The sequence below is a fragment of the Suncus etruscus genome, chromosome 11 (genome assembly GCF_024139225.1).
Source record: "Suncus etruscus isolate mSunEtr1 chromosome 11, mSunEtr1.pri.cur, whole genome shotgun sequence".
NCBI lineage: Eukaryota > Metazoa > Chordata > Mammalia > Eulipotyphla > Soricidae > Suncus > Suncus etruscus.
The window spans coordinates 81,460,311-81,483,146 of NC_064858.1; positions in this window are offsets into that span (position 1 = coordinate 81,460,311).

Genomic DNA, 22,836 nt, shown 5'->3' on the forward strand with positions numbered 1-22,836 from the left:
TTCAGATCTGCTATTTCAGTTTGGAGTTTTCTGATTTCTGTCTTTGTGTTTTATTCAGATATATCTATGCTTTCTTTGACTTCTACAAATATCTTCCATATTTCTATTTTAAGTTCCTTATCCGAGAGGTTAATCAGATGGTTGGAATTTTTTAGGTCATCCAAGCTATCGTCTTCATTCTCTGTGCATGGTGTTTGCCTGCGAGTTTTCACCATTATAACGCTAGTAGTGTGGTTTATCCTGCATGTTGTGGTGGGGTTTATTGGTTAGAAAGAGTGCGCAGTCACAAAGTGAAGCGGAGTGGTTGTGCTCTTCTGGGGCCTCTAGGTGACAGTTTTTGGGGGTTCATTTCCCAGGGCTCTGAGGAGAGCTTCAAGAATTCAGGAAAGACAGAAAAGCACAGGACAGGGCTCTCTTCATGTCCTCAGTTTCCTCAGAAGAAGCACAGCAGGGTAGAGACTCCATAGGTAGAGAAATCAGCACTCCACCTGGTATCCCCCCAGCCAGCCATTTCTTACTCACTCACTTGCTCGCTGGGCAGCTTCAGGATGCAGGTTTTTTTGGGTTCGCTTCCTAGGCCTCTAAGGAGAGCTTCAAGAATTCAGGAAAGACAGAGAAGCACAGGACAGGGCTCCTTTCAAGTCCTCAGTTTCCTCAGAAGCAGCACAGCAGGATGGAGACTCCGCAGGTAGAGAAATCAGCACTCCAACTGGCAACCCCCCAGCCAGCCATTTCTTACTCAATCACTCGCTCACTGGGCAGCTTCAGGATGCAGTTTTTTGGGGGGTTTGCTTCCCAGGGCTCGGAGGAGAGCTTCAAGAATTCAGGAAAGACAGAGAAGCACAGGGCAGGTTTTTCTTTAGGTCCTCAGTTTCCTCAGAAGCAGCCATATGATCTTCTTAATGAGGCATTAAATCCTATTTGCCAGGATTTTGTTGAGGATCTTTGCATCTGCATTCATCAGCGATATTGGTCTGTAATTTTCTTTTTTGTAGCACCTCTGTCTGGTTTAGGTATCAAGGTGATGTTGGCTTCATAAAAACTATTTGGAAGTGTTTCCGTTTTTTTCGATTTCATGAACGAGTCTTGCCAGTATTGGTAGTAGTTCCTCTTGGAAAGTTTGAAAGAATTCATTAGTGAATCCATCTGGGCCTGGGCTTTTGTTTTTCGGCTGACCTTTGATTACCGTTTTAATTTCATCAATGGTGATGGGGGTGTTTAAATATGCTACATCCTCTTCCTTCAACTGTGGAAGATTATAAGAGTCCAAGAATTTATCCATTTCTTCCAGGTTCTCATTTTTAGTGGCGTAGAGTTTTTCAAAGTAGTTTCTGATTACCCTTTGAATCTCTACCATATCAGTAGTGATCTCTCCTTTTCATTCCTAATACGAGTTATCAAGTTTCTCTCTCTTTCTTTGTTAGGTTTGCCAGTGGTCTATCAATCTTGTTTATTTTTTCAAAGAACCAACTTCTGCTTTCGTTGATCTTTCGGATTGTTTTTGGGTTTCCACTTCATTGATTTCTGCTCTCAGCTTTGTTATTTCCTTCTGTCTTCCTATTTTTGGGTCCTTTTGTTGAGCACTTTCTAGTTCTATTAGCTGTGTCATTAAGCTACTCAGGTAAGCTCCTTCTTCCTTCCTGAAGTGTGCTTGCAAAGCTATAAATTTTCCTTTCAGGACCTCTTTTGCTGTGTCCCATAAGTTCTGATAGTTTGTGTCTTTATTGTCATTTGTTTCCAGGAACCTTTTTATTTCCTTGTTGATTTCATCTCGGACCCACTGGTTATTGAGTATGAGGCTGTTTAACTTCCAGGTGTTAAGATTTTTCTTCTGAGTCCCTTTGGAATTCACAAATAATTTCAGAGCCTTGTGGTAAGCAAAGGTAGTCTGCAAAATTTCTATCCTCTTGATATTATGGAGGTATGTTTTATGTGCCAGCATGTAGTTTATCCTGGAGAATGTCCCATGTACATTGGAGAAGAATGTGTATCCAGGTTTCTGGGGATGGAGTGTCCTATATATATCCACTAGGCCTCTTTCTTCCATTTCTCTCCTCAGGTCTAGTATATTCTTGTTGGGTTTCAGTCTGGTTGACCTATCCAGTGTTGACAAAGCCGTGTTGAGGTCCCCCACAATTATTGTGTTGTTATTGATATTATTTTTCAGATTTGTCAACAGTTGTATTAAATATTTTGCTGGCCCCTCATTCGGTGCATATATGTTTAAGAGAGTGAATTCTTCCTGCTCTACATACCCCTTGATTAATATAAAATGTCCATCTTTGTCCCTTACAAGCTTCCTGAGTATAACGTTCGCATTATCTGATATTAGTATGGCCACTCCAGCTTTTTTATGGGTGTTGTTTGCTTGGATAATTTTTCTCCAGCCTTTTATTTTGAGTCTATGTTTGTTCTGACTATTCAGGTGCATTTTCTTGTAGGCAGCAGAAGGTTGGATTGAGTTTTTTGATCCATTTAGCCACTCTGTGTCTCTTGACTGGTGCATTTAGTCCATTGATGTTGAGAGAAAGAATTGTCCTGGGATTTAATGCCATCTTTATATCGAAGTTTGGTGTGTCTTTAGGTTAGTCTGGTCTTAAATTAGGTCTTTCAGTTTTTCTCTTAAGACTGGTTTTGTGTCTGTAAAGTTTCTGAGCTGCTTTTTGTCTGTAAAACCATGTATTCTTCCGTCAAACCGGAAAGTGAGTTTTGCTGGGTATAGTATTCTGGGTGAAGCATTCATTTCATTCAGTCTTGTCACAATATCCCACCACTGCTTTCTGGCATTGAGTGTTTCTGATGACAGGTCTGCTGTAAATCTCAAGGATGCTTGCTTGAACGTAATTTCCCCTTTTTATCTTGCTGTTTTCAGAATTCTGTCTCTATCTGTGGGATTTGTCATTGTGACTAGGATGTGTCTTGGGGAATTTTTCTGGGGTCTCTTTTGGTTGGTACTCTTCGAGCATGCAGGATTTGATCACCTATATTCTTTAGCTCTGGAAGTTTCTCTTTAATGATGTTCTTGACCGTTGATTCTTCCTGGAAATTTTCTTCCTGGGTCTCTGGGACTCCAATGATTCTTAAGTTGTTTTTGTTGAGCTTATCATAGACTTCTATTTTCATTTGTTTCCAATCTTTGACTAATTTTTCCATTGTCTGCTCATTTGCTTTAAGTTTTTTGTGCAATCTCTCCTGCTGTATGGAATTGTTATGTATCTCATCCTCCACAGCACCAAGTCTATTCTCAGCTTCTGATACCCTGTCCCAGAGCTTATCCATTTTGTCATTCACTTTGTTTACTGACTTTTTCAGGCCTGTTAGTTGACATGTTATTTCAGTTTGGAGTTTTGTGATTTCTGTCTTCATATTTTCTTGGTTCTTATTAGTGTTCTGTTCAACTCTCTCCATGGTTTCTTTGAGTTCTTTGAGCATCTTCCATCTTGCTACTCTAAAGTCCTTATCTGAGAGGTTGATTAGTTGGTTGGTCATTATCTGGTCATCAGAATTGTCATCTTCATTCTCTATGTCTGATGCTGGCCTGCGTTGTTTCCCCATTGTCACACTTGTATTGTGGGTTTTTCTATGTGTTGTGGTGGTATTCATTGGCTATATGATGTAAGCAGCACACTCCTCTGGCTCTGCCCTTTCTGAATGGGCTGACTTGCCTCTAAGGGAGGGGAGTCCTCTGTGGATGAAGCCTCACACTGGATCAAATCTTAGGGCCGAGCATGCAACAGATAAGACTGGCCAGAGAGAAATGCTTGCTTCTGTGATATAGCACAGTTCTTAGTGTGATTTTTTTCTTCTTGTTGCGATGGTGTTCTTTTCTTAGAAAGAGCGCATGGCCGTGTAGCGAAGTGGAGCTGCCGTGCTCTGCTGGAGCCTCTTTTGCCCCACTCCCAAGAGTTTCACGCAAGAGGACAGTAGACAGACATTTACAGGTAGCACTCACAGTTGGGCCCCACTGGGCAGGCGTAGATTCTTGGCTTTTCCCTGCCTGATGTCCCAAACAGGGGACCCTGCTTCTGCAACAGTCTGCAGGTTTTTATGTTCTGGAGTCCCGCCCTGGAAATGGCCTCCGGGAGAGCAAGTTTCTGGAGCCTCTTTTGCCCCACTCACAAGAGTTTCACGCAAGAGGACAGTAGACAGACATTTACAGGTAGCACTCACAGTTGGGCCCCACTGGGCAGGCGTAGATTCGTGGCTTTTCCCCGCCTGATGTCCCAAACAGGGGACCTGGCTTCTGCAACAGTCTGCCAGTTTTTATGTTCTGGAGTCCCGCCCTGGAAAATCCCACTGTTTTTTTTTAATTGATTGATTGTTTGCTTTTTCCCCATTGAGATCTGTTTTATAAAGCAATGCTGTTAGAAGAGTATCTCTGTATAGAATTCATGTTTGAACCAAGTTATGGGGAATGTTGGACTTGATCCTCCGGCCCCAGATGCACCAACAATACCTTGTGGCATTGTTTCTCTTTTGCATAGGCACATTAAATTGGGAAAATAATACATATGCAAATAAGTTCTTATCTAATAGAGATGGGAACACAAATTTGCTAATAAAAATAGGCCTTATAACCTGAACATTGGCATAATGATTTGGCTTAGGCCTCAGAAGTATGGGCATTGCCCATACACCCCTGAACAATGGATACCATCTATGGAAAAAAACATAATTGTCTATAACAGGATGCATACCTCTACCAGGGAAGACCTACCACTGCTCTGGCATTGACTTGCCCCAAAAAGTGCTCTCAACACCCAGATGACGCAGTAGAAACCTACTTGCAGGGCAGATCGGTTTACATCTAATGGTGTGCTAAAACTAAAGTATGCTCCACATCAGCCTGACATTGATGAAAGAAATGCATAGAATCCAGAATCTTTAAATATAGGAACCTGATACCAACAACAGCTAAAGTATGAAAAAGTTTTACCGGGAACATGGAGAATAACCTGGATTGGACAGACTGGTATGCCTGGAGCCCAGAGTCGATCTTATGCCAATAAACTTCTGGGGGTGAGGCCTTCTTGTAGTCAGGCCAAGGACTTTTCCCCCGTTTTCCCCATATTTTTTTGGGCCTATGCAAACAATGGTGATTGCCACTGTCACACATTTACTATAGTAATATTTTAACACTAATCCTTTAAAGAAAACTTAAAAACAAATAACTGAACTTAAAAACAAATAACTGTAGTAGAATGCCTGTCTCAAATACAGGCAGGGGATGGGAAGGGAGGAGGCATTGAGAGAGAGGAATGTTACGCTGGTGAAAGGAGATGTTCTGTCTGTGACTGTAACCCAACTATTGTCATGTTTGTAATCATGGTGTTTAAATGAAGAAAACAAAGAATAGGAATATTATTTTAGTAAATGAACATACATTTTGGTATGTGAATCTTTATTGCTGCACAGAGAAGGAAGAAATAAAGAAGTTTTCTAGCCCCACCCCCCCAAAAAAAGAGAAAGCTTATAAGAGATGTTGTGCCAGAATTAAGGGTTCTGCCAGAAGTATTATCCTTCTAATGGCCTCTGGCTATCAATGCCATTTCCTGTTCTTAACTAACATGAATTTAGATCTGACACCTTATTGGTGCAGTCTGCTTATTTTATAGCAGGAGTCTTGGAGGCAGTCTCAGCTTTGACTAGGCTCTGAATCTTTACCTATCTCTTCTTTCTGCCCTTCATATTACCACCATGAAGTTTGTAGTGTTCTTTGTACTGGTCGGACTTTCTATTTCCTTGGTGTCTGGCGGTAAGTAAAACTCTTACTTGAAGATAGAGTAATACATGTTCTTATTGCACAAACAAAACATGAGATAAAATTTCCTTGTGATTCTCAGGAAAGCTTGAAACCTGTCATCTACTTTTCCATTCCTTACTCTGACAACACTTTGCTCTTTGATATTAAACTAGACTCTACTCTTTTTTATACCTAATTTATTTATATCTTTATTCAATTCCAATCTTGGAATCCAATATTAATATTAGTATCCAGAAATGTGTTTAAATGGTTATAAAAAGTTAATATAGGGAGGCCAACGAGTAGACAGCAGGCCGGGTTCTTGCCTGGCATGTGACCAACCCAGGTTTGCTCCCTGGTATTTCATATTTTCACTGAGTCCTAACAGGAGTAATTGCAGTATATTTGATATGATCCCAAATCAAAAAGAAATTTAGGAATAAAGTTACCACATATGTGTGTTGTATATGTGTAATTTTGTGGGTCTTTAATACCTGTACATTTGATTTTTTTGAATCTGAAATCACACTTAGATTCTATAAATGTTATAACTTTCAGTATTATACATATATTCTTTTACTCTTATTAGCAAACTGGTGGTCATTTACATCTTATTTTTCTGTATTTTTCAGAGGAAATAACTACAGCCAGTCCCTCCAGTGGTGAGTATGCATTTGTACTTCAGTTACTTTCTGCAGACTTTCCATCTCAGCTTTATGCCAAGTTACCATAGGGGATAAAGGCCAGAAAACTATAATCTTTACACCTGGCTTCTAAAATCTCTTGTGAATTTAGAATTTGCACTTACTTCTTACTTCTTATATTTGTTGCAGAAATTATCAGTATGACTGATATAAATTTTAATCATTCATTTTTGCTCCAAGAATAAAATAGGGAAATGTCATCAAACTGTAGTGTGAGGATTGGGAGTTCTCATATATGATGTTCCTGATAAACATAATTTGTTGAAAGTACTGTGTACATGCGTATATGAAACCAGTTTATCCAAGAATGAAGAAAGTCATGTGACTTCTAAATTAAGCAAAAAAAAATGAGGGTAAATGTATCACAAGTTACAGAGGATTTGATGTAAGTGGGGCATAAAAAGTCTCATAGTTTGCTCTTGTTATGGTCTTTGTGTCACAAATTCATTCTTTACCTTTCCTATAATATCCTGCATAAATTGTTCTGTATATACTATGTCCAATGCAAACAATATGAAAATTTCAATTTTCATTTTCTATAGTGTAGAGTAGACATATCACATGTCTTAGACATAAGTGTATTAGATCTTGTGAGGCTTCCCAAAGTGTGCAATATATCCTGTCCAAAATATATAGTCTAATTAAATATATTCCATTTCCATAATGAGGTCAAAGGCAGCTTGGCCAGAATAAGTATAAAAATTAGTTTTTGATATAGTTTTAAATTGTGCTCATTACTTTTTAATATATGTAGTATAAGGAATGAGAGTAATGATTCTCTGAAATCTTCCCACCTTCCTTGGAATGTGGAGTTAATTTCAGAAATTTGTTTAAGTTCATTTTTATCTTAATAGACCCAAATTCTCCCAGTATAAAGATCTTTTTTTCTGAAAATTATTGTTGTACTCTCTGGAATCTATATTTTGACACAGATGGAAAAAATGAGACTTCTTTCCAAGTCAGAACCTCAAGGAAATGAAGAAGACATTATTCTTGAGTATATAGACTAAATTATTTTCTTACTATGGTTTATTTACCCCTCTGCAATTTACCTTTTAACTTTTACTTATTCACAAACTTCAATATTTAGTTGAACTTATTCTGTGGGAAAACCCTGGCATGTCACTCCCTGAAGAATTTCTTTTTGTTTCCAAGCAGCAGTCCTTGTAAATATGAAGAACTGTGGAATTGTTCTTTTAAGCTTAGGCCTGAGAAAAAAGCATATACCTTTTTCTTAACCTCCTGACCTTGGGGGGATAATCTAAGTGCTGTCTTTCTTTCCAAGTTCATAATTTGGAGGATATTTATATGAGAGAATAGCTGTTAAATTAAAGCATATTATGGAACTGATGATATTTGAAAAGTTATTTAAAGTGTGAAATGCACATCTAATTCTGTTTTACCATTTCAATCTTTAAAGAAAAATCAAGTATCTTTTACAGAAAGTTTTTTTTTTAATTTCTGATGACCCTCTTACACTGACACATGATCTTTCTCTAACTTCTGTTATAAAAAAAACACTCCTCACTACACATTCTCATCCACTGAAGGCTCTGCAAGCTCTGAAACTACCACATCTGCTGGAGCAAATGCAGCTTCTGAAGCTATCACAACTGCTGAAGATAATTCTATTGGTCTGGACTTCAAATTTTGGTTAAGTAAGTCCTCTTTTGTGTGTCTAAAATCTCAATATTGCTTATTATGACTTCAAATATATTTTGAGTATTCAAAAAAGAAGCTATGTAAGAAAATCTATTTCCTTTTCAATATTTAGGAATTCCTTGTGTATTTAGAAATCAAGTTCACAGATAGCTATATCAATGGAGAAAAGAGCCTGTATTGACTTATATAACAATATTACTTACATTCTAGGAATATTTAGTTTGTTTTGGAAAGTTTGCCTGTAGAAATATTAACTAAGAAATTATAATGTATAATATAATGAAAGCCTGCATGTATCGAAGAACAGAGTTTGATTGGGACCCCAAACTGGGAATTGTTCAAGGCGTTTCTGCATTGATCAGGGGATAGGTGATTTTGAAATTTAATTCAGTGCAGGAATATGATCTCAGGTCACTTTTTTTTTAAACCTTTGGATTGGTTGAAAAGAATCTTTAACCAAAAAGCTACAATGCATGGTCTTTGGAACAACCAGTCAATAGTTGGAACAACCAGTCATTTCCTTTTCAGTCACAGATTAGGAGGGAAGGAGTACTACTCATTTTTGGTATTCCCTTAGAGGTTAAAATCAGAATTATTTATTTCTTTAGTTTCTGATAAAAGACTTAGGGCCTGTTGTGATAGTACAACACCCAGAGAGCTTGTCCAGCAGATAGTTTACCCAGGTTCGATCCCTAGCACCTTATATAGTCCCATGCTTGTTAGGAGTGATGCCTGAGTGCAGAGCCAGGAATAAACTCTGAGCACTTCTGCATGTCGCCCCAAACAAAAACAAAGAGACAACTGTTGAGACTATCATAGCAACTCAAAAATTTTCTTAATATTTATACCTGTTAGAAATAGAAGTCTGATTCGAAGTAGGTTTCATTATAGAATATCATTGGAAAGACCAAAGTATGTGCCTGGAGAAGTATTTATACATCTTTCCAAAATTATTTTATTTCCTGATATTTCCAGAACTAGAAAATAACACTTCAGTGAGGCCTTCCTGTGGCACAAAATTTTGAGTGTTATTCATGATATTACCAGGAGCTTAGAAATCTTTTTTTTTTTTACTCCTGGCTCTGTGCTCATGTATCTCTTCTGATGGGCCTGGAGGTGACCATCTGCTGTATCAGGGATTGATCATGAGTCAGCTGCATGTAAGGAAAATATCCTCCCCATGATATGATCTTTTTTAAATTTAATTTTTATTTTGATCATAGTAGTTTACATATTGTTGACAATAATATTTTAGGTACATATTTACATAAAATCAGGGGGGATTTCCATCACCAATTTGTCCTCCCTACACCTCCTTTTTTGTCCTGCCTCCCATATGCTCTTCCCTCACCCTTAGGGTTGCCAGAATATGTTGTTCCCTCTGTATCTAGGCTAATACTTAGTAGTCTTGCACCTGTTTGGTCCTGGCGCCTCCCTTATTTCCCCCTCTAACTGAGGGGCAGGCTTAGAAATCTTTTGAGTATCTTCAGTGTTCCTAAAAGATCCTAGAGATTAAGGGCAGAATATCATCTGGCATTTCCTAAATCATTTATTCATATTTTTAATTTAGTGTGTCTTCTCTGATAAAATTGATTGATTCTGAATATATAATTATTTTATTATAATGTAAAATTCACATTTATACCATCATCTGTATATTATAGTAACTATATAAGCAATATTTTTAAGGTCAAGAAATAAAACAATTATAAAACAAACTTCAATAAATTACATATAGGCAGTAAGAAAATATATTGGTCGCAGAAAGTCATTTTTGGGTTTTGTGGGCCATACCAGTGACACTCAAGTGTTACTCCTATTTCTTGTGCTCACAAATTACTCCTGGCAGGCCCACGGAACCACAAGGAATGCTGAGGATCAAACCCACACCAGCCATGTACCTTCTATGCTCATTCCAGTCCTAATCAAAACCTTTCTTAAAAGCATTTCTACTGAAGTACTTTGATTTACAATACCGTTTATCATATACTTCATGAATACTTAATTCTAATATCACATCCATCAACAGAGAGCCTGCTTCTTTCCATCAATATCTCAAGGAGCCTCATCTTCAAATGTAAACTCAGTCTGTTAGTCAAAATCTTCAATTCTGATAAATTGGATCACAATTGTCCCTATATTGTATGATGGATCTCTCTCTATTTTTTTTTGTGGAGGTGGTAATACTTGTATACATAATTTACTAAAGCAAATTTTTGTAATTCTGCAAAATTATGAATTCATAACTTGACTTGTTCCTTAAGATATAAAGTATAAATTGGCATAATGTTGACATAAAATAAATTCTGAAACATAATATTTATTAAGTGAAGAGTGTTAAGGAAACTTAAAGGAAGATACTCAATAATTCTATAGAACTATAAATGTGTTTTATCATGAGATGAAATATTAGCTTCATGTTAGAAAATGTTGTATTATGAATATTGCTTAGGGATCCTCATTGACAAGCAAAAATATAATAAAAATCTCTAGGGTATAAGGAACAACACAAATCATATACACAAAATTTAACATAAATTGTGTTTGTTCATTATTTCAAATGTATAAATCACTTATTTGGTCTAGAAACATTTCTTAGTCTATTTGAGGGCAACCATACATAGGCTTCATGTATGAATATCATTTGCAATAAAGATGTTGAAGAGTTTGTCTATATAGAAGCTCCTTCTATACTTTTATGAATTCTCTAAATGTTGCCTGTCCTTTAATCTCTGTTTCATTTCCTCACATATGAAAGATAATGTGGCTAGATTATTCTTGGTGAGGTGTTTATTCATCTAGTTTTTGTACTATGTCATCCACTCTTTGGGAGTCTCATATGACATATCTATTGTGAATCTTAAAGGGATTTCCTTTAAATGTAAGTTTCTTTTAATCTTTTAAGTTGTTTTTAATCTTACTGCCTTCAACATTATGTCTTTATCTTTTCATTTTGCCACTTTGAGTACAAAGTGTCTTTGAAAAACAATTTTTATTTAAAGCATTCTTATTTACATAGTTAAGTTTTAGACATACAAGGTTTTAGTACCAATCCTATTACCAGTGTCAACTTCCCTCCACCAATATTTCCAGAGTTCATCCCATATCACCAAACCCTGACCCAGCCATCAAAAACAGATTTAAAATTTCAACTTAAAAATTGCAAAAGTGCCTGTTACAACGTGTCATGAAATTACTATATATGAGTCATCTTTTTTAAACTTTGGGAAGTTTGTTTTTTTCTGGAGGGGTCACACCTGGCAGTACTCAGGGGTTACTCCTGGCTCTGTGCTCAGAAGTCACTCCTGGCAGGCTCGGGAGACCATATGGGATGCAGAGATTCTAACCTGAGTCTGTCCTCCTGTATTGGCTCCATGCAAGGCAAATGCCTTACTGCTGTGCTATGGCTCCAGCGCCAACTCTGGGAAATTTTTATCTATACTTTCTTTAACTATAGTTTCTTTATTGAATTAACCTTTCTGTTCTTCTGGAACTTCTATGACTTGTATCCTTTCTCTTATATTATTCAGTTACTTAGCATGCTGTTTAACTTTTACAGACCTACATTCTACCTTCTGTTGTTTCTTTCTAATTTCCTCCCTCTCATTTTGGGTATCCAGGATCTTTTCCTCAGCTCCTGTTATTCTGTAGGCCAGATCTTTTACTAAGGCTTTTAAAACAGTACCTACCATCCTCTTCATTTTTGCTTTGCTTGTTGGATTTTTCCTTTAGACTCCCACACTTTTTGGTGTGTGATTAACCATGTCATCATTTTTTGGGGGGGGCACACTCTGTTATGTTTAGGGGTTATTCCTGGCTATATGCTCAGAAATTGCTCCTGGTTTGGACAGGGGATCTAATTGTGGTCCATCCTAGGCTAGCACTGGCAAGGCAGATGCCTTACCACTCCATGCCATAGTTCTGGCCCCTCATGTCATAATTTTTAAATGTTATTAGATATTCTCACAGTAGTGTCACTAAAGTAATTTTATGAAGATTTAATGAGATGTTTGTACTTGTTAAGCCATCTGTGCTATTATTTTCTATCATTAAACATGGTGGATTTTTATGTAATTTTCCAGAGGCTTATTCTATTTTTTTGGAAAGGAAGTAGATATTTTCAGCAAAAATGAAAATATCTTTTTTTGGTATTACTCTGAGTGAAGTGAAAATTAACTTTCTCATAATTCTTTAGGAGTATAAAAAGGTAGGTTTTCAAAGAATCCACTGATATATTTTTTTCCTCTTTCAGATGTGCTTGATATTTTCGACAAGCTGGCCCAAGGTAGATAGAGAAATTACTGAAATGGAATCATCTTGAGTCTTCTGCAAGTGATATACTAGCCATAAAATATTTTACTTGATTTAATGTAATTGATACCATGAACATAATCTATCTTTTATTTCTAATCAATTAATTACTTTCAAATAAAAATAATTGTGAGCAACATAAAAAGTAGTAAAGTAGTATTTATTTAAGGGTTTATGTGTCAATGCTTTAGACAATACAGTGTGTAGATATATGGATTTCAATTACTCCTTCCTTGTGTTAGAATTAGCTAGTGGCTTTTCCACATATTAACTTTTAAAGTGACACACAACTTGATAAAAATAAAGTGACTAGATATTATTTTCACATAAATACAGTAGCTAAGATTTTCAAGATATAAGTAGGTTCCATTGGCTTGTACTATATAGTACTTGTATTATATATAGTATTTTTACTATATATAGTACAAGCCAATATATCTATATCTATCTATCTATCTATCTATCTATCTATCTATCTATCTATCTATCTATCTATCTATCTATCTATCTATCTATCTATTTATCTATCTATCTATCTATACACCAAATCATTCTTTTATTTAAGAGTTAGAAGGCAGATGCCAGCACCCTTCTGCCTCTCTACTCTGCTGTCCTGCATTTTCGGCCTGATTTCACCCTTGGTGCGGCTCATCAGCCAGCTTGCCTTCCTGTGAACTCTCCGGGGAGTCTGCCTTCCCGTGAGCCTTCCTTGGAGGTGAGCTGACACGCCCAGAAAGGGAGGAGCCACCGAACTCTGCTGGATCTCAGATGCCAGCACCCTTCTGCCTCTCTACTCTGCTGTCCTGCATTTTCGGCCTGATTTCACCCTTGGTGCGGCCCATCAGCCAGCCTGCTTTCCTGTGAGCTTTCCGGGGAGTCTGCCTTCCCGTGAGCCTTCCGTGGAGGTGAGTCGACACGCCCAGAAAGGGAGGAGCCACTGAACTTCGCTGGATCTCAGATGCCAGCACCCTTCTGCCTCTCTACTCTGCTGTCCTGCATTTTTGGCTTAATTTCATCCTGGGTGCGGCCCATCTGCCAGCCTGCCTTCCTGTGAGCCTTCCGTGGAGGTGAGTCGACACGCCCAGAAAGGGAGAAGCCAGAGGAGCACGGTTGCTCCGCTCCCCTTCGCGACGGTGCACAGCATTTAGCCAATGAATACAATCACAACACATAGAAAAACACGCAGTACTAGTGTGACAATGGGGAAACAACATGGGCCAGTGCCAGACATAGAGAATGAAGATGGCAACTCTGATGACTTGAACATGATCAACCACCTAGTCAGTCTCTCAGATAAGGAGTTTAGAGTTGCAATATGGAACATGTTCAAAGAACTCAAACAAAGTATAGAAGAGAAAACTAAAAAGAATCAGGAGAATATGAAGATAGAAATGAGAAAACTCCAAACGGAAATTTCAGATCAAATAACAGGTCTGAGAAACTCAGTAGATGAATTGAAGAAAAACATGTTTGAGATTTCCCACAGGTTAACAGCAGCTGAGGATAGAATCAGTACACTGGAAGATGAGATACATAACAATTACATACAGCAGAAGAAATTGGAAAAAAGCCTCAAAGCAAATGATCAAACAATGGAAAAATTACTCAAAGAATGGGAACAGATGAAAATAGAAGTCTATGATAAGCTCAACAGAAACAACTTAAGAATCATTGGAGTCCCAGAGACTCAGGAAGAAAATCTCCGGGAAGAATCAACAGTCAAGAACATCATTAAAGAGAAACTACCAGAGATAATGAATACATGTGATCAAATCCTGCATGCCCGAAGAGTGCCAACTAAAAGAGACCCCAGAAAAAACACCCCAAGACACATCCTAGTCACAATGACGAATCCCATAGATAGAGACAGAATTCTGAAAGCAGCAAGATCGAAAAGAGAAATTACATTTAAGGGAACATCTTTGAGATTTACTGCAGACCTGTCACCAGAAACACTCAAGGCCAGAAGGCAGTGGTGGGACATAGTGACAAAACTCAATGAAATAAATGCTTCGCCTAGAATACTGCACCCAGCAAAACTCACTTTTAGGTTTGAAGGAACAATACATAGTTTCACAGACAAACAACAGCTCAAAAACTTCACAGACTCAAAACCATTCTTAAAAGAAAAACTGAACGGCATACTTTAAGACAAGGCTTACCAACAGACACACCAAACTTTAATATAAAGATGGCACTAACTCCCAGGACAATTCTTTCTCTCAATGTCAATGGACTAAATGCACCAGTTAAGAGACACAGAGTGGCTAAATGGATCAAAAAACTCAATCCAACCTTCTGCTGCCTACAAGAAACGCACCTGAATAGTCAGAACAAACATAGACTCAAAATAAAAGGCTGGAGGAAAATCATCCAAGCAAACAACACCCCAAAAAAAGCAGGAGTGGCCATATTAATATCAGATGATGCAAACTTTATACTTAGGAAAGTAGTAAGGGACAAAGATGGACATTTTGTATTAATCAAGGGATATGTACAGCAGGAAGAAATCACCCTCCTAAACATATATGCACCGAATGAGGGGCCAGCAAAATATTTAATACAACTGTTGACAAATCTGAAAAATAATATCAATAACAACACAATAATTGTGGGAGACCTCAACACGGCATTGTCAACACTAGACAGGTCAACCAGACTGAAACCCAACAAGAATATACTAGACCTGAGGAGAGAAATGGAAGTAAGAGGCCTAGTAGATATATACAGGACACTCCACCCCCAGAGGCCTGGATACACATTTTTCTCTAATGTACATGGGACATTCTCTAGGATAGACTACATGTTAGCACACAAAACATATCTCCATAATATCAAGAGGATAGAAATTTTGCAGGCTGCCTTTGCTGACCACAAAGCCCTGAAATTATATATAAACTACAAAGGGACACAGAAGAAAAATTTTAACACCTGGAAGTTAAATAGCCTCATACTGAATAATCAGTGGGTCCGAGATGAAATCAAAGAGGAAATCAAAACCTTCCGGAAAACAAATGACAATGGAGAAACAATTTATCAGAACCTATGGGACACAGCAAAAGCAGTACTGAGAGGAAAATTTATAGCTTTGCAAGCACACATCAGGAAAGAAGAAGGGGCATACCTGAATAGCTTAATGACGCAGCTCATAGAATTAGAAAGTGCTCAACAAAAGGATCCAAAAATAGGGAGGCAGAAGGAAATAACAAAGCTGAGAGCAGAAATCAATGAAGTGGAAACCAGAAAAACCATCCAAAAGATCAACGAAAGCAGAAGTTGGTTCTTTGAAAAAATAAACAAGATTGATAGACCACTGGCAAAACTAACAAAGAAAGAAAGAGAGAGAAACTTGATAACTCGTATTAGGAATGAAAAAGGAGAGATCACTACTGATATGGTAGAGATTCAAAGGGTAATCAGAAACTACTTTGAGAAACTCTATGCCACTAAAAATGAAAACCTGGCAGAAATGGATAAATTTTTGGAATCTTATAATCTTCCACGATTGAATGAAGAGGATGTAGCATATCTAAACACACCCATTACTATTGAGGAAATTAAGAAAGTAATCAAATGTCTGCCCAAAAACAAAAGCCCAGGCCCAGATGGATTTACTAATGAATTCTTTCAAACCTTTCAAGAGGAACTACTACCAATCCTGGCAAGACTCTTTCATGAAATTGAAAAAACAGGAAAACTTCCAAATAGCTTTTATGAAGCCAACATTACCTTGATACCTAAACCAGACAGAGATGCTACGAAAAAAGAAAATTACAGACCAATATCGCTGATGAATGCAGATGCAAAGATCTTCAACAAAATCCTGGCAAATAGGATTCAATGCCTCATTAAGAAGATCATCCACTACGATCAAGTAGGTTTCATTCCAGGAATGCAAGGCTGGTTTAACATCCGTAAATCTATCAACATAATACACAACATCAACAGCAAGAAAAATAAAAATCACATGATCATATCAATCGACGCAGAGAAAGCATTTGACAAGGTCCAACACCCATTCTTGATCAAAACTCTCAGCAAGATGGGAATGGAGGGAACCTTTCTCAATATAGTTAAGGCCATCTACCACAAGCCAGAGGCAAATATTGTCCTCAATGGAGAAAAACTGAAAGCCTTTCCTCTAAATTCTGGCACAAGACAAGGCTGTCCTCTCTCACCACTCCTATTCAACATAGCACTGGAAATACTCGCTATAGCGATTAGGCAAGAAAAGGATATCAAGGGAATCCAGATAGGAAAGGAAGAAGTCAAGCTCTCACTGTTTGCAGATGACATGATACTCTACTTAGAAAACCCCAAAGACTCTATCAAAAAGCTTCTAGAAACAATAGACTCATATAGCAAGGTGGCAGGCTACAAAATTAACACACAAAAATCAATGGCCTTCCTATACACCAATACTAATAAGGAAGAAATGGACATTAAGAAAACAACTCCATTCACTATAGTGTCACACAAACTCAAATATCTTGGAATCAACTTGACTAAAAATGTGAAGGACCTATACAAGGAATACTATAAAACTCTGCTCCAAGAAATAAGAGAGGACACGCGGAAATGGAAGCATATACCCTGCTCATGGATTGGCAGGATTAACATCATTAAAATGGCAATACTCCCCAAAGCACTGTACAGATTTAATGCGATCCCCCTAAAGATACCCATGACATTCTTCAAAGAAGTGGACCAGGCACTTTTGAAATTTATTTGGAACAATAAACACCCTCGAATAGCTAAAGCAATCATTGGGAAAAAGAATATGGGAGGAATTACTTTCCCCAACTTTAAACTTTACTACAAAGCAATAGTTATCAAAACAGCATGGTATTGGAATAAAGACAGGCCCTCAGATCAGTGGAATAAGCTTGAATACTCAGAGAATGTTCCCCAGACATACAATCATCTAATTTTTGATAAAGGAGCAAAAAATCCTAAATGGAACAAAGAAAGCCTCTTCAACAAGTGGTGTTGGCAAAACTGGGTAGCCACTTGCAAAAAATTGAACTTAGACCCCCAGCTAACATCATGTACGAAGGTAAAATCCAAATGGATTAAAGACCTCGATATCAGCCCCAAAACCATAAGATATATAGAACAATACGTAGGTAAAACACTCCAGGACATTGAGGCTAAAGGCATCTTCAAGGAAGAAACTGCACTCTCCAAGCAAGTGAAAGCAGAAATTAACAGATGGGAATATATTAAGCTGAGAAGCTTCTGCACCTCAAAGGAAATAGTGCCCAAGATACAAGAGCCACCCACTGAGTGGGAGAAACTATTCACCCAATACCCATCAGATAAGGGGCTAATCTCCAAAATATATAAGGCACTGACAGAACTTTTCAAGAAAAAAACATCTAATCCCATCAAAAAATGGGGAGAAGAAATGAACAGACACTTTGACAAAGAAGAAATACAGATGGCCAAAAGACACATGAAAAAGTGCTCCACATCACTAATCATCAGGGAGATGCAAATCAAAACAACGATGAGATACCACCTCACACCACAGAGAATGGCACACATCACAAAGAATGAGAATAAACAGTGTTGGCGGGGATGTGGGGAGAAAGGAACTCTTATCCACTGCTGGTGGGAATGCTGTCTAGTTCAACCTTTATGGAAAGCGATATGAAGATTCCTCCAAAAACTGGAAATCGAGCTCCCATACGATCCAGCTATACCACTCCTAGGAATATACCCTAGGAACACAAAAATACAATACAAAAACCCCTTCATTATACCTATATTCATTGCAGCTCTATTTACCATAGCAAGACTCTGGAAACAACCAAGATGCCCTTCAACAGACGAATGGCTAAAGAAACTGTGGTACATATACACAATGGAATATTATGCAGCTGTCAGGAGAGATGAAGTCATGAAATTTTCCTATACATGGATGTACACGGAATCTATTATGCTGAGTGAAATAAGTCAGAGAGAGAGAGAAAAACGCAGAATGGTCTCACACATTTATGGGTTTTAAGAAAAATGAAAGACATTCTTGCAATAATAACTTTCAGACACAAAAGAGAAAAGAGCTGGAAGTTCCAGCTCACCTCAGGAAGCTCATCACAAAGAGTGATGAGTTTAGTTGGATAAATAACTACATTTTGAACTGTCCTAATAATGAGAATGTATGAGGGAAATTGAGAACCTGTTTAGAGTACAGGCGGGGGTCGGGTGGGGAGGAGGGAGACTTGAGACATTGGTGATGGGAATATTGCACTGGTGATGGGTGGTGTTAAAAAAAAAAAGAAAAAGTATAAAAGATGCACTACAATTTAGGATTAACTGGAAAAAAAAGAAATTTAAAAAAAAAATAAAAAAAATGTTTTTCCTATAATAGCATGCATACAAACATATTTATATTTAAGAGTATCTATAAAAAATATTATGAAGGCAAAAAGATAGGGATTGGAAAAAAAAAAGTAAAAAAAAAAAAAAGAGTTAGAGGGCGAGAAAGATGAATGAATCCTGTCATTGAACAACTACTCTGCACCTCCAGTCTTTGATTTTATAGAGACTGACCTGGAATTACATATAGGAAATGGTGATCTCTTTTGGACACAAACATTTTTTTTTTTTTTTTGGTTTTTGGGCCACACCCGGTAATGCTCAGGGGTTACTCCTGGCTATGTGATCAGAAGTTGCTCCTGGCTTGGGGGACCATATGGGACACCGGGGGATCGAACCGCGGTCCGCTCAAGGCTAGCGCAGGTAAGGCAGGCACCTTACCTTTAGCGCCACTGCCCGGCCCCCGGACACAAACATTTTATAAAATGCCATAGGGTTACAAATTGACTGTAATCAATAACATAAATAAAATGCCACTTTATAATCATATTCAGTGCAATAAAAAATCTATCCTAGTGTTCAGATCATGAAATACTATATGGCATTCTTCATCATTACAGTATGAAGCTTATTCTACTCTGATACCACATTAAACAAAGTAGTTTCTGCACCACAAAAGAAAAATTGACTAATATACAAAGACTACCAACAGAATGGGAGAAACTATTCACCTAATACCCATCAGATAAGAGGTTATTATTTAAGAATTATAAGGCACTGGTAGAATATAAGAAGAATAAAACTAACCCATAGAGAAATGGGAAGATGGATGTACAGAAACTTTCCCAAACAAGAAATATAGTTAAGAAAATTATTGGACTTGTCCCCTCGGCCCCCAGGGGCACCAATAATATGTTTTACTCTATGTCATTGTTCCTCCTTCGAATAGGCATATTAAAATGGGAAAATATTACAAATGCAACAAGTTCTTATTTAATAGAGATCGAAACACATATTTTGTAATGCAGTTTGGCCTTATACTCTGAACATTGGCATAATGACTTGGCTCAGATCTCAGAAGAAGGGGCATTGCCCATACACCCCTGAACCATTGACCATCTATGGAAACAACCATAATAGTCTGTAACATCATGAGGAAGCAAACCTCTACCAAGTAAGACCCTACCGCCACCCTGGCAATGAATTAATTCAAAGAATGTTCTCTTAACACCCATACGACTCAGCAACAGCAACAACCTGCTTGCAGGGCAGGACGTTCTGCATATAATGATGAGTTGAAACTAGAGAACCCTCCACATCGTCCTGACTTCGATGAAGGTAATGCACAGAAAGAAGACTCTTTAACCACAGAAACCTGAGACCAGTAACAGCTAATGTGCAAAAAAATTTTACTGGGACCACAGAGAATGACAACATATTATGCCTGGAACCCAGAGTCAGTTCTTTGCCATAAAACTTCACGGATGGGGCCGGAGCGGTGGCATGAGCTGTAAGGCGATTTCCTTGCACGCACTAGCTTAGGACAGACAGCGGTTCTATTCCCCTGGCATCCTATAAGGTCCCCCAAGCCAGGAGATTTCTGAGCGCATAGCCAGGAGTAACCCTTGAGCGTCACCAGGTGTGGCCAAAAAACCAAAAAACCAAAACCAAAACCAAGACAAAAAAGAACTTCAGGGATAAGATCTTGTATTTAGGCCAAGGTTGGTTTCTTTCCATTTTCCTCATATATTGCTGGGCCTAGTGCAAACAACAACATTTGCCACTCCCACACCGTTATTACTGTTTTTTTTTTAAACTCTTATCCTTTTTTTTTTTTTTAAAGAAGAGCTTACTAAACTTTCTGCTGGTGCTTTAATGAATTCATTGTGATTCAATAATTTTCGAATATATACTTGCTACTGAACTTTTTCTTCTTTCCTTTCTTTTCCATCTCTTTAGATTTTCTTTCAATTTTCTATTTTTTTAAAAACATGTTGCTTTTGGTCTTCCTAAAAGAAATGTATTATTATCTGTTATGTCAACTATGTAATGCATTTTCTTTAAATAAATTAAAAATCAAAATGTGAAAAAAATATAGGGTAAAGGGCACATTTAAAAAGGTTCTACATCAGTAATCATCAGAAAACATAAATCAAAAGCAGAGTGAGATAGCCTTTGTTTGTTTGTTTTGGGCTCACTCCTGGTACAAAGGGTTACTACTGGCTCTGTGCTCAGAAATTACTCATGGCAGGCTCACAGGCCTATATAGGATCCTAGGTATCAAACCCTGGTAAAACATGTGCAAAGCAAACACTCTACCTGCTGTGCTATTGCTCCCACACCAAATAAATAATATCTCTTTTAGTTTCTAATTGCTCTCTGGACTCTCCCCAAAGTAACTTATACACTCATTTAGAGCCACATATTTTGCACTGTTGTCCAGAGGACACATAGCAAAGTCTTTGCCTAAAGATCAGCAGGGTTTATGATACACATATAAATGTGAAAAAGTATTTCAGGCTGATTAGATCTTCTTATCACAGGATTATGAAACAAAATGGCACCGGATTGGGAACATAACTCTTGGAATATTGACAGATATTATCATGCTTTCAACAGTGGGATAAACTCAGAAAAAATTAAGATACTTAGAAGAGTCACTCAAATTTGAGCAGCTATTAAAATTTCAAGCACATTGAAAATAATTTTTTATTTTTATACCACATCACTGTCAATTCAGATTATCCCTAATATTTTTGTCATGTGCCATTCTCACTGGAGTGAGATGCTATCTCATTGTTTTCTTGATTTGAATTTCTCTAGTAGGTGATGATGAGCATCTTTTTCATGTAATTGTTGGCCATTCCTTGGTTTTCTCCAGAGAAGTTTCTGTTCATTTCCTCTGTATGTTTTTTGGTGGGATTGTTTTTGTTGATCTGTGTTAGTACTTTATATATGCTAAATATGAATTCTTTATTTGATATATTGATATACTTATCTATCAGTAAGCTATCTTTTAGCTTTAGCCCATGTTTCCTACACTATGCAGAAACGCTTTTATTTGATCTAGTCCCATTAATGCATCTATCACCATGCCAGGAAGACGTTCATGTCACTCAGTCCTACACTTCCCCTTGGTCAAATTGTCTGTTGTGCTGAGTTTTCTCAAAATATGTACCTCATTTTAGTTAAAAGTATACCTTTAATTTTTACTCCAAACAACATACCTTGTTGCTAAGGGAAACAGGCAAGAAAAGAGTAGGAATCCTGACAGTATCAAAAGAAGTAATAAAATCAAATTATAAATTAAATAATGAAATATCTTACACACTGTTGACCTGCATTCCATTCCTGGATGCCACTGAATTTCAAAGAGTAATTTCTCAGCACAGAATGTGGAGTAAAATCTGAGCACTACTATATGTAGCTCCAAACTTCAAAGTAAACAAATACATAGACTTAAAATGTTTATTTAATTTGAAATTGATGACTATCTAAGGAAATGAAAAAACATTCATGATCACAGATGAGAAGAATCAGTATTATCAAACTGACCATATCACCTAAACTACTATATAAATCTAATATAATCCTTATTCAAATTCTGGCAACATTATTCATTGACTTAGAACAATCAATTATAAAGTTTGTCTGGAACCATAAAAGACCTAATATAGGCAAATTATTTCCTAACTTACAGCTCTACTGCAAAGCCATGGTGATCAAAACAGCATGGTATTAAAACAAAGATAGACTTTCTTGTCAGAATAGATACTCTAGAGCCAATCTGCCATGTACATGGTCAATTCATTTTTGACAAAGGAGCCAAAACTTAAAATGGAATAAAGAAAGTTTTTTCAACAAATGTTGTTGGAACAATTGAATATCCACATGTAAGAAATTGTAGATAGATTCATATCTCACATCTTACAAAAAGTCAATTCAAATAAATTCAAAGACATGAAAATTAGTTCCCAAGTTTATAATGTTCATTGAGAAAACCTTGGGTTTTCAAAGAAGACTGCGATGATAGGATGCCAATGGTAAGAAATATAGCATTAACTCTGAAGAAATTGGGACTACATCAAACTAAAA